The following is a 12,546-nucleotide window of genomic DNA, read 5'->3' as shown; positions in this document are numbered from 1 at the left end:
ATTTAATACATAAAACAAGACGAAAGCAACAAAAATCCAATTAGTAGAACCGGAGATATTGAATTTTAAAGTTTATAGTGAAAAAAGTGCCAAAAATCACAGCGCACTATTGGGGATATCTGGTCACGATGTACTGGGACAAGATCACAAGTTCAGGCCGAATGCAATGGAGCGCATGCCGGCTACAGGGACCCTAAAGGACCTAGTTAGGCCAGCTGAATAGAGTACCTTAAGTCCTGGTTGTGGAGCGTGGGTGAATCTGTGTCGAAGATGCCTCATGCAACCTTGGCAATGAGTCGGCAAGAGGGCCGTCCTGTTGCATCAGCGCTGAGGATCCAAGCGACGGGGCGTGCAATGCGAAGTCCTGTGTTGGGGGTGCGATGTATATTTGAGACAATGCGTTGGTTCCGATGAGCAGTGAAGCTGCGATGCAGAGTTTCGTCGCTAGTGTCAAGGCTCCGTCAATGAGAGATGCGAGGCTCTGTGTCGTGGAAAGCATCACATAGTGGCAATTCCGAAGGCGATACATCGGTCCCAAGATACAGGTTGTGGTGCCGATGCAAGTCTTTTGTGACGGGTCCAAGCCACACAGCAACGGTGATGGGTTGATTCTGCTCGGGATGTATCGGCTCAGCAAAGAAGATGCATCGGTTTAGCTGTTAAGCACCTTTGGCCCACTTCTAAGGGTCCAAGACTCAGATGGCACCACTTGGCTGGGTAGACTTACAGATGGCAGAGTCCAGGTGCAGATGCAAGTAGGTTGGAAGCCTGTTATGTCCCTGAGGCTTCAGATCAGGAGGCCAGCCAGCAATCTTTCAGCAGCACAGCAATCCTTCTTCCTGGCAGAGTATCCACAGGTCCAGAAGTGTACTAAAGTGGTAGTGGTGTCTGAGGTCCAGTACTTATACCCAGTGGTGCCTTTGAAGTGGGGGAGACATCAAAGACGTGTCTTTGAAGTGCGCGGATGTCCTCCCTTCCTGCCCTGGCTCCAGAGTCACTACAGGGGAATATACCGCCCTCTGTGTGTGGACAGGACACAGCCGATTCAGCTGTGAGTGAGGCTATGCCCAGCTCCTCCCTCCCATCCTGCCATTGATGGCCCATTGAGACACACCTGAACTCCCATTGTGTGTGGCTGTCTAGGAGGACTACACAATGCCTAACTATCAACTGCACCCAGTCATGTGATCAGAGACAGGCTACATGCACCAAATGACTAAAGCAAGAAAATGCCAACTTTCTAAAAAGTGTCATTTCCAGAATTGCAATTTGAAATACAATGTCACCTTAAGTTTGGATTTGAAATTGTGATTCCAGAGACACCAGACTTTAAGGATTTATCTCTTCCCAATTGGAGATTACACTTATAGGATGTAATAAGTTAATCCCAATGTTATCCTAAGGGAGAGATATGCCTTGTAAAAGTGAAAAGGGACTTTGAGAGTTTTTCACTACCAGGACATGTACAATTTAAAAGTACATGTTGTGCCTTTTAAATGGATTGCACCCTGCCCTCTGGTTTGTCCAGGGCCTACCTTAGGGGAGACTTATCTGTAAAAAAAATAGAAGGTTTGGGCCTAGAAAAAGGTTTATTTAGCCAGGTCGACATGACAGTGTAAACTGCACGTACAGGCGCTGCAATGACAGGCCTGGGACATAGTTAAAGGGCTATGTAAGCACAATCAGTGCTGCAGACCGACTAGTAGCATTTAAGGCCCTGTCTGGGCACATGTATTAATTAAATATGCCAATTGGGGATTAACTAATATTTCCATGTTTAGGGGAGAGAGCACGATCACTCTAGCACTGGTCAGCAGTGGTAAAGTACTCAGAGTCCTAATACCAGCAAAAACGAGGTCAGAAAAGTGGAGGACGAAGGCAAAAAGTTGGGGGAAGACCACCCTAAGACTGTCAGATCTAACAGCATCTAAATGTGGTACTTTCTCCTAAATGTCTTTTTTCATCATAAAGCATCTCCACATTCCTGTTGATGTTGTACCTTATGTAAGTTTGAACATAAATGGGAATTTGCACTTAAATATGTTTTTGAGCCTATTTTTTTGTGACATTGACAAAATGGCCACACATGGGTGTTGGCTGCATGTTGCAAGGTAGAATTTGGTCATGCGAGTAGTACAGTATGCATCAATCATCTACCCTCACTCAAATACACATCCTTCTACATATGCATTCATCCATCAAGCCATAACCTTTCATCCATCCAACTCTACATTCATTCATTCAATTAAACCTATCAATCTTGTCACCCAGCATTATGTGCAGCCACCCAACCACCTATTTATCCTTGTGTACACCCACACAGTCATCCTACCATCCAACCATGCTTCTAAACAACATCGACCTGTGACTACATGTGTCCACATGGGATTTGCTTAGATTTAAATGTGTCTTTAAATATGAATTTTGCGTGTATATTCACTCCTGGTTGTGGTCTGTGTACATGTGGGTTCCTATGTGTGTCTTTTCTGTATTTGCACCTAAACATAACACAACAAAATATGCACATAACCGCATAATCACATTTACTTAAAAAGCAAGAAAATCCTGTTGGTTTTTGCAAAGTTCGTTTCAGATTGATTCTTTGTTGACATCCTGGATATGCAAAGTGAACTTCTTCCAACTTTTGATGTCAATTTCTTTTTAAAAAAATGAAGGCGTCCTCAAAACAAGATCAGCCTTCTGTATATAAAACAATACATGGAAACAGGTAAAAACTTCAAAAAGAGTTGAATAACTGGGAAATCCGGAAGAGCTGCAACTTAAACAATGAGCAGCAAATAGTTATGTAGTGTAGGAAGCCTTTCCTTCTCTGCTCAAAACCTACTACCTTAAAGTGCACTTTGTGTTTGCTGGGTCTCGAATGACCCCTGCATGGTAAGTGGGTGTGTTTCACTGTACTGAGTGGCCTGACTGTATATGAAACTGATATCCTAACTTATTTAGTAAGTCAGATAGCATACTAGTACAGCGTGTGCACTGGGACCTAACCATTTCAATGCTAAAGCCATGGTCCAGAGCGTATTCTATGACCTGGAAGGAGTGCACCAAGTGTACCCTCTGTGACTACATGGGACTGGTTATTAACAGAGAGCTTTGGTGCTAACATACCAACTATTTGGAGAATGATTGTCCAGATCAGATCTTTTTCTTCTTCAGAGTACTGCAGCCTACCAGCCCCACTCATGTAAAGTTCAAATGCAATGTAACACCAAGACCCTTGCTATGAAACTTAGGGGTATATTCACAAGAACGTGTGATAACTACCGCAAGAGTAACGTAACGCAAATTTCAATATCGCAGCCTATCGCTTGAAAATAACCCTGTGCCAACGTGGAATTCACAACAAGGCGGTAGCATGCGATAGTAACCAGATAACCTGCCAAATCTCTGCGTGAAAATCAACGCCACGCCGCATAAATGCAATACGCAAACACAGAAAAACATGCGATGAGGCCAACCGCGGTACAAAAAGTAGCGAAAACCAGCCACAGGCCTGCAAATCCCACGCGTCTGGCGGAACAATGCACCATAAAAACCACAGAAAAAACACACCAAAAACAATCCAAAGCGCGTAGCAACATGGATGCACCCTGACACAGCACTGGGGCCAACTCGAACCCCACAACCCCCACAAACTACCAGCAAGGAACAACAGGGTCGGGGAAGGCCAAGAAGAAGAGGAAGACAGGGTGCAGACCGCAGGAAAACAAGACCAGCGTCACGGAGGTGACAGAACACTACCAGCAACTGACCCACTAGCAGACCACCTGGATTGTAGTCAGAGTGCCCAGGAGGCCAATCCAGGAGGCCAAGAGGCGCTGGCATGACGTGACTACCTAAACCAGGCACAAACCCTCCACAGCTCAAAACTCAATCAGTAGCGGACAGTAGCAGTCACTGGCACCTGGATTGCTGACCAGGGTATCAGGCCGATGATGGCTTCCACGACAGGTCTGAGAAACTCCGCAAGTCTGTCAGGACCACTGTTTTGACTCTGGCAGATGGCTGTTGGACATGGTCCTTGCGTTGGTGGCGTGTGCCTCCTGCGGTGATGCAACGTCCGGGCCGGTCAGGACTCGATTTGGTGTGTGAGCTCTGGTGGGATGCTGTTGGGCCCAGAGGCTGCATACAGCGCAGGGCCACAGAGAAATGGCATTGATGACCCCAAGGCCAACGCTTCAGGGGCCATCCAATATCTCAGAAGAAGGGGTCCAGGACCTGACCAGCACAGAGTTAGTGGCCCCGGATGCACAGCGGCCAGCACAGGCACCCAGCCACGGGACGATGACTTGCGGTGCAGTCAGATGGGCCATGCGACCTGAGCGGGTCACCATCAATGTCCGAGGTGTATGTTGCGGAGGCTATCGGGGAACAGTGGAAGGTGTCCTCCAGGGCATGACGCTGAAATGATGACAATGCCTTTTAGTGTCTGTCTTACAATGAGGATTATGAACATGAGAACGATGCAATATTGTGAAATGACCTTGAATATGGCAATTCGCTCTTAATGTTTATCTTGTATTTGATTTTGTCTTTAACTTCGGTTTGATTAATTTATCCCTTTCAGTCCTTGTCTTTTATTATATCTAGTTTTCCTTTTGTCTCTTGCTTGTGACTATGTTCTAACCTTGCTTGATTGACTAACATCACATGACGCTACCTTGCGACTCTCTATCTGCCTATTAAATCACTCTTTCTCCTTGATACAAAGCTAGTTTATATCCAATTATACATGATGGTAACTGACATACATAACTTGGCGTCTTTAGCTACCTTAAACCGGCATCAATTGCCTTTAGACGATTTAGCCACTTAACTATTCTTCTATCGACTTTAATATTACGCACGCTGATTATATTTCTTTATATTACATGAAGTTTATATTATGATATTTTACGAATTGCCTTAATTTAAATAACATACGATAAAACAGCAGCCTCTTATTAGTCTAGAGATTAATGCTTATACGTTATTTTGGGAGAGACCTACTGAAGCTCGAGATTATTTTCATTTTTTCTGAAACGGGCCCATTTACCTTTCCAATATGGCGCCTATTGGTAGCTTTACTCAGCACCTATGTAGTCCGTCCTCTACTCTTTCATGTAGCTATTTAATCCCATTCTAAGATGGCGCGCATTATACACGCCAACACCGTCACGAGAGGTCTGGATTGAGGGCCCGGCTATGCTGTCTGAAGGTGAGTGCCGCACCGTTGAATAACTACTAGTGAGTTTACAGGGATTTACTATATATAATTTTATAGAAATCAGGGTAAGACTGTTAAATATTCAGCCCTCTCCAATTCCCGCTACTAGCTTTTCACTTTCATATGAGAGTGTGACAATATACAATTAGTGGAGCATATTCCACTAACATCTTCCATCCTCAATAGCGTCTGCCTGAGTTTATTTTCCTGAAGATATATGTCCCTTTTACTCTGATGTGATTGAGCCAGGTTTTGTACTACGCGTTTTTTGAATATAGACTAGTTTAGAATATTTATCAACAGTGTATAGACAGTTAGCACCGTTTGGAATTTCCGTTTTTTATTAGTGCTCACTTTTCTTTTTATATAGTCTCCTTTAGATATTTATCATTATTATTTTGGTTGTGGTATAGATGTTTATTTAGCCTTATTGTTAGTAACCCACCTGGTCTGTTCTCCGTTCTTCTCTTGCCTTTGCTGCTAGTATTTTTCCTCTAACAATTTTAGCTTAAGATTATTTCCTCTCTTGTTTTAGGATGCGAGGTTAATATTTTAACCTGAGAGTTCAGAGATATAAGCAGAGATAAACTTTGATTGAACCTATGGAAGGAAAGTGCATTATTATATTAGGTATGTCTTCTGTTTACTATACATTTATATTCACTACATGTTTAATACTTATTAGTAGCCTCTGATATTTGAGGAAGTGGTGGCACTTCCTCTCACTTATAGTAACTCTAATTTTTTCTGCTCAGGTTTTCGTTAACGTACATTGATTAATGATCGTTGAGAATTTAAGGGTTACTATATTCCTTTTCATATATATATTATTTTGTGATGAAGAACTTGGTGAGAGGACCAAGTTATATTGGCCACATATTATTGAGCCTGCAAGATTGTAGTCGTTGATAACAAGTATTTATTCTATATTGTACTCTGATTTTTTAGGACCATAAAGGTTGCGCTTGAGCCTTCTTCAAACTGTATTCTACTTTTTCAATAATCGACCTTATGATCTTGGTAAGTGCTTCTTACCAATATAGAGTGATCTTCACTTCTGTGGTTGCACGGTTAATTTTCCCTTTGGTACGTCCTCAATTTGATATAAGTCTCAATATTTTCGGTTTCTTCCTTCCTCTGTGAGGTCATATGTTTCAATATTGAGCATGGGATATTATATTTCTTTTCATTTTTTATTGTTTTCCTTTTTTCCCTTCTCTTTCTTTTCCCTTTTTTTATCCATATTATGGGACACGCAATATATACATATTAGGTTATTTCCTTTTAGATTTCTCTTTGTTTCCTTCGTGGTGTGGGATCACATTTCTAACTTTTACTTCCTTTTCTTTTCCTTCTTTTCTGACCTTTATAATACTTAGATAATCTTTCCCTCTGGTTTTTCCTCTTGCTCTATTTTCGTTTGCAGTGTACTAATGATGTGGTTGTTCCACCACCTTATAACTCTCCAGCTCTTCTGAGTATGCATGGGATGAACACAGTATAAATCCATCATATGTATCCATTGTACTACACTTGGAAATATGTCCCCAATTGAGTTATTTCTTTTGTCTCTAGCCCTGATGAAGACCATGACTTATAATTGTCAGGACGAAACACGTGGCTTGAAGGCACACTTTGAAGATCTTATATTGGAATAAGAGATAAAGATATGAACAGCTTGAATTAAAGAAGACTACATCACTGAATCGAAATTTGGACTTTAATTTGTGCTTTACTATTGAGCCATTTTGCTCGGTTATCAACTTTTGTAATCATGACGCTGAAAGGTTTGATTTTATCCAGATGCAGCAAATGGAGGAGTGGAATGCAACAGCCTCGTTGCCACCACCAATTAGGTATCAGCTACATGAGGATGAAAACTTCCCTCTAGTCCATAGACTCAGACGCCACCAAAGTTTGACCAGAGAGTGTCCATGATTGTCGGGGAACAGACTTAGTGGCACCGGGGCTGAGAGGGGATGCTGTCTGCGATGATGCCGGTACGCTGATATGAACTCAGTCATTGCAAAATGAAGACTCTGTGACCTACTGGACCGCAGTGTAGGCCGGAGGCAGTGGTCAGCAGTGGCCCACAGCCACGTGTCGTTGGTTGGCGAGGCACAGAGTTAGTGACACAAGGGCAGTTGTCGGTAGTGTTCGATCACCTCCGTAACAATGATCTTGTTCCCTCCGGACTGCAACGCATCATCCTCTTATGCCTCTCTGTGCGTGCGTTGACATGTATTCTGCCTTTTGAATAACCGATGTTCAGTTCAAAATCTGTGACCCACTCGTGCGCAGCGTAGGCCGAGGGCAGTAGTCCACGTAGGGCCACAGACATGTGTGGTTGTGATGCCATGCACAGACTTGTTGGCACCACATCAAAGTGAGTATAGTGACTTGTCCCATGCCTTAAATGGTGTTCACTGCCATGGTGTAATCCAGACTCAGTTCCAAATGTGTGACCTACCTGACCGTGGTGTAGGCCTGAGGCAGCGGTCAGCACAGCCCATTCACCGAGTGTCGCAGGCATCGGTTGGATGGCCCCACCGTCCTGCGTAGTTCAGGTTCAGTGGCACCAGGTGTTGGGACACCTCCATGTAAGTGACCCGGGTTTCGTCCGGACTGTGCCGCATCTTCCTCTTACTTCTCTCCATGCAACCACTGGTGTGGACTCTGCCATTCGTGATTTGCGCCTCGGTGCTGGATGTGGGACCTACTGGTCCACAGGGTAGTCCTGGTCCCTCATCCATGTGTCGCCAGCTGGAGTTGAACAGGGTTAGTGGCACCACGTGTCGCCGGCTGACATTAAACAGGGTTAGTGGCACCACATGTCGCTGGCTGGTGTTGAACAGGGTTAGTGGCACCACGTGTCGCCGGCTGGTGTTGAACAGGGTTAGTGGCACCACGGGTCGCAGGCTGGTATTGAACAGGGTTAGTGGCACCACGTGTCGCAAGAAGCCCATATGGAACTATGCCTCACTGATCGAAGGGAGTCTGGTGCTGTTGCCGGTGGCCCAGATTTGGGGTCACTGCCAATCGTGACTCAGGACACAGTTTCAGACATGGGACCTACTGGGCTGAGGAGTAGGCCTGAGGCGGCAGTAGAGAATGTCAACGAAAAAGGACTAAAGCGGGTTCTTGTCGTGGAGGCCGTGATGGTCTGAGGAGGCTGCCAAGGTTGCGGGACTCGGGCCTGGAGCTTGAGCCGGAACATGGTGAGCCCTCCTTGACCAGTGAGGCCTGGCTGTGCAGGGGCGAACTTGACGTGTTCATGGTCTGGCAGGCGCACAGCGTCACAGGCAACTCCGCTCACGAGGACGGCGTCTGCCTCGTGGCGTGGTGTGAGGTGCTGTCCTGGTAGAGATGTTGGGCTTTCCGGAAGAGGAGCACGCCCAGGGCTACGTGCTACTTATTCACACCCCTATGCTGACGTGGCATACGCCGGGACATCCCACTCCGGTCACCCTTAGGGGGGCATAATAGGCAAGATTTCCGTGAGGTCCCCCACTGGCTGTGGTGACATGGTTGCGTCCACTACACTCCATACACCAGAGGTGTATGTCACCATGGATATGGGTGTGTGCTGCATACTGCGGTCTGTCCAGCACATCTCTGCCACTCTTGGCATTGTGTACTTTCCCAATCATGGTACTACTGCATCCTTCACACATGCCTGTTTGCCACCTCTCCCCACATTCGGCTGTTGTGTGGCTGAGGTGCCATGCCGTTGACGGCTCATATTCACGGCTTGGCCAGGTGACCATTGTGAGTTGTTCTGTCATGTCTGGTGGGTGGGCATGTTGTTGTGCATGTTGTTTGTGATTTTGTGATGTGTGCATTGCCAGAGTTGTGATTTGCATGGTTGGGGAGATGAGGTGAGTGGGGTGTTCATTTGGAACTTTCCAAGGGGCTGTGCATTTCCCTTGGTGCCATCCTGGGAGCTCTGGTTGATGATGGACTGTCGGAGGATGGAGGAATCATGCACACTGGCTGTGTATTTGGAGGCGACATTGTTGGAGGTTCCACGGTATTCTGTTGTTGCCCGCACATTGGGGTGGGACGTGTGCTTTCTGTTGCGGTGATTGTGTGCTGTGTCACCAGGGGGCAGAGGTGGGGCATGTGTGCTGTGGATTGCCCCCAACATGTGCGTGCCTCCTGCTATGGCGTATGATCCTTGCTTGGTCTTCAGCATGACCTGCGCATTGTGTTGTACGTATGGAGACTGGGGTACCAGGGTGTTGGTGATGTCCAGGACAGGTGTGAGGGACTTGGATGTGGCTGGCAGTGGGACTCCTTCAACTCTGGCGGTGTTGGTTGGGGGTGCCAGGGCAGCAGCTTGGTGTGGGGTGGGATGTTGGTGCCATAGGCCTGTTGAGCGATGATGGTTGAACTTGTGATGCGTGGGGTGGTTGTCCCTTTCAGCCTGTGGTGGATGGTGACATTGTCAGAGGTTGGATCTATGCGGCTGGTGCGCTTCCTGGGGCCTGCTGTCTTTGTCTGCGCTGTGTCTGTGGTGGTCCGGGGGGGGTTCCAGGTGTGGGTTGTGGTCCTGGGGTGGTGTCAGTGGGTGTTGTGGCCCTCTTGTATGTCCGGGCTGCATGATGGGTGGCTCCATGGCATCTGTTGCCCTTCTGATGTGGCCCTGTGCTTGCCTCCCTTTTGTGGTGCAGACTGCCGTCCAACTTTACACCAGGTCAGAGCAGGTGTAGATTTCCTGATGCTAATGCGCCTGATTGACTGTTTTGTGTTTTTATCGCAGTTCTGTCTGGTCGTTGAGAATGTTAAGGTGTGATGTTGTCGCAGCTTTTGGCACGGGTATGCCCACTCTCCATCTCATTAGCGATAGTTGCGGGGGGCCTCTGTGGCAATGTTTTTTGCGGCTTCTATCGCGGGTAAACTGGTGCTGTGGGCTGTTTATACCGGCTTGTGAATGGGGAGGTATTTTTATCGCAACTTTGGCTGCGATAAAGTGCCGTTGACTCGGCGATAGTTTCTTGTGAATATACCCTTAGTGTTCGTGTTGAGTAGGTGTATGCATGGTGGATGTGTGGCAGATTTGTGGTAGCAAGAATCTGTGTGTTGTGAAAGTATGATTGCTGAGACCAGTGGGATCCATTTTGGATTGCATGGTTTAGCATGACACCAAAGGGAGGGTAGGAACAGATTCTCTAGAGAGAAGAAGAATATTGCCTGCATTTCTGTCTACAGTGTACAAATCTAAATGCTAAATTGAGGGAGGATGTCGACATCGCTACCTTTTGATAGTCTATGACAACCTTTTGACAAAGGATTGCTGGTCAGTTTTTCCTGAGCATTGCCATTTGGTGAACAGTATGGGAGAGGTGGAGAGATTCTTTTACTAAAGGTGAGGACGCTTCTTGATTTCTTTTGTCTTTCCCTGACTGCTACTTCAGGAAGGCTAACGCCAGGAAGGTACAGAGGCTTCACTTTTCATCATGTCCATGTTTGGATGCTCCTTTTTTAACCCAGCACAATCAATACCTGCTCTGAGAGCATCACTATGCACAAAGGATGTGTCTGCACTACAGCCAGGAAATGACATTTGAAATGGAACCACCTTGTACCAGTTCCAAGACCTTTGACAGTGGATCCCCATAATCTGTCTGGAAAATCCTTATAAATGTGGGACGTAAACAACCCTACTTTTTCCAATTCCAAGTTCTTCATGATCAAGCAAGAAAGTACCCAGCAGAGAACTTGGCTGGTGTCTTCAGGACAGTCAATCTCCTACAGGTGAGGAGACGTCACCTGAAGTCTGTGCAACTTGCTGGAGAAGCTATGGGCCTGCTTAGAGCCCAGATGCCTGCCTGCTCAGAGAGTGAAGAAGGGTGCTTGGTACTTCAGGATCAACTGTCCAGCAGGATAAGCACAAAAGCATTCCTGGTTCATGATACAAACAGCGGAACAGAAGAAGTTGACTTGCCTTTGGGAGTGTGCTCGATGCCAACCCAAGTTGAGAGGGGTTATCCAACCTCCATACATGATTCATTGAGTGAACTTGACAGCTGTAAGTGCCCGGGTGTCTTCAGGCATCTCTGCTGCAACCTGTGATGCCTGCCTGCCACTGATGAAAATTTGTGCATCCAGACATCCCCGCTGCTGAAGAAAAAGACTTCCCCTGTGACATAGAGGCTGATATAGACAAAGAAACGATGACTACTGGCTCTCATTCTACCGTGCCACAACTTTGACATGACCCAGAAGTCAGAGATGTCACCACAAACCAGATTCATCTACTGGAGAACTCTGCTGTGCAGCATGACCACAGCAGTACCAAGTAGCACTCCACACTGATTGGAAGGCTGTGTCCAAATCACTTAGAGGCTGTTTCTTGCCCTAGAACTAAGTACAGTAATCTGTAACTTGTGCCACCATGAATTATTTACCAAGACATAATTTGAACTGACCTACAGGTCCCATGCACTGGGCAACAATCTGCATAACCACCTTGCGCCTGAGTGATTCTTGTGTCCCACACTAACACGCCCCCTTAGATAAGTGGGGGCTATAGTACTGGATCACTGTAGTAGGGTGCGAATTGGTGTACCTGGTCTAGAAACCCAAGAGGGCATGGGATCTTTATGATTGGTTGTAACTCATATCATTGGAGGAACCCTTTAACTGATCACCATTCCTGAGTATAGTATTACATTTTTGCAAAGAAGTACTGGGATGAACAGAATATTATTGTGCCTGTTAGTTGAATGTTAAGTTCTGAGTTCTTACCCCTCACGATACCTCCCTGTGAAGTCTTTGACAACTCCTTCTATCTACACTTAGAGTTAAGTGCAGAACCGTTGTACTTGGTCCAGTTTGCAGAGCCATAGAAGAGCAGACCCCAGGACACCAGAGGCTAATTACCCCAACCACCATTGTTGTAGCCCATTAACTCCTTTCTGCCCTATAGTACCCGAAGGGGATTTGTCAGTGTTCATATTTTCTAGTGGTATTTTGAGTCAAAATACTTTTTACATGTGAATCCAGCTGAGCAATAAACCACAGATTAGGTTTATTCTGCTATTCTCTCAGGTCAACGTCATTAACTCCATGCTAAGAAAAGAGCCCCATCCCTTCTAAAGGTACATGGGCCTCCTCTGAAGACACAGTGACCTATTCACAAAAGGCTTTTTGAGTCCGGCAAGTAGCATTCCTGTTGTACTGCTTCCCATCCTCACAAATGCTATGCACAAATCTATGGCTGGAAATCTCCACTTCCACCTGTCCTTTCTCTTATGTGCTGAGTGCCCTGCACACAAGGAACTGAGTCACAAAAGCATTTAGGAGCATGGAAAGTA

General features: G+C 46.1%; 1 long non-coding RNA gene across 1 annotated transcript in view; it reads left to right on the top strand.

Moving 5' to 3' along the window:
• The first annotated feature begins 5,140 nt into the window (after positions 1–5,140).
• Positions 5,141–12,546, top strand: part of LOC146857351 (uncharacterized) — a 29,475-nt gene continuing 22,069 nt past the window's right edge. The window contains exons 1-2 of the long non-coding RNA XR_014979892.1: positions 5,141–5,218; positions 5,763–5,857. This is a non-coding gene — a long non-coding RNA (uncharacterized LOC146857351). The remainder of the gene's footprint in view (positions 5,219–5,762; positions 5,858–12,546) is intronic.

This window comes from Triturus cristatus, chromosome 3_2, assembly GCF_964204655.1.
Source record: "Triturus cristatus chromosome 3_2, aTriCri1.1, whole genome shotgun sequence".
NCBI lineage: Eukaryota > Metazoa > Chordata > Amphibia > Caudata > Salamandridae > Triturus > Triturus cristatus.
Note: the sequence above shows the minus strand (reverse complement) of the source record. Positions and strands in the feature narration are given on the sequence as shown.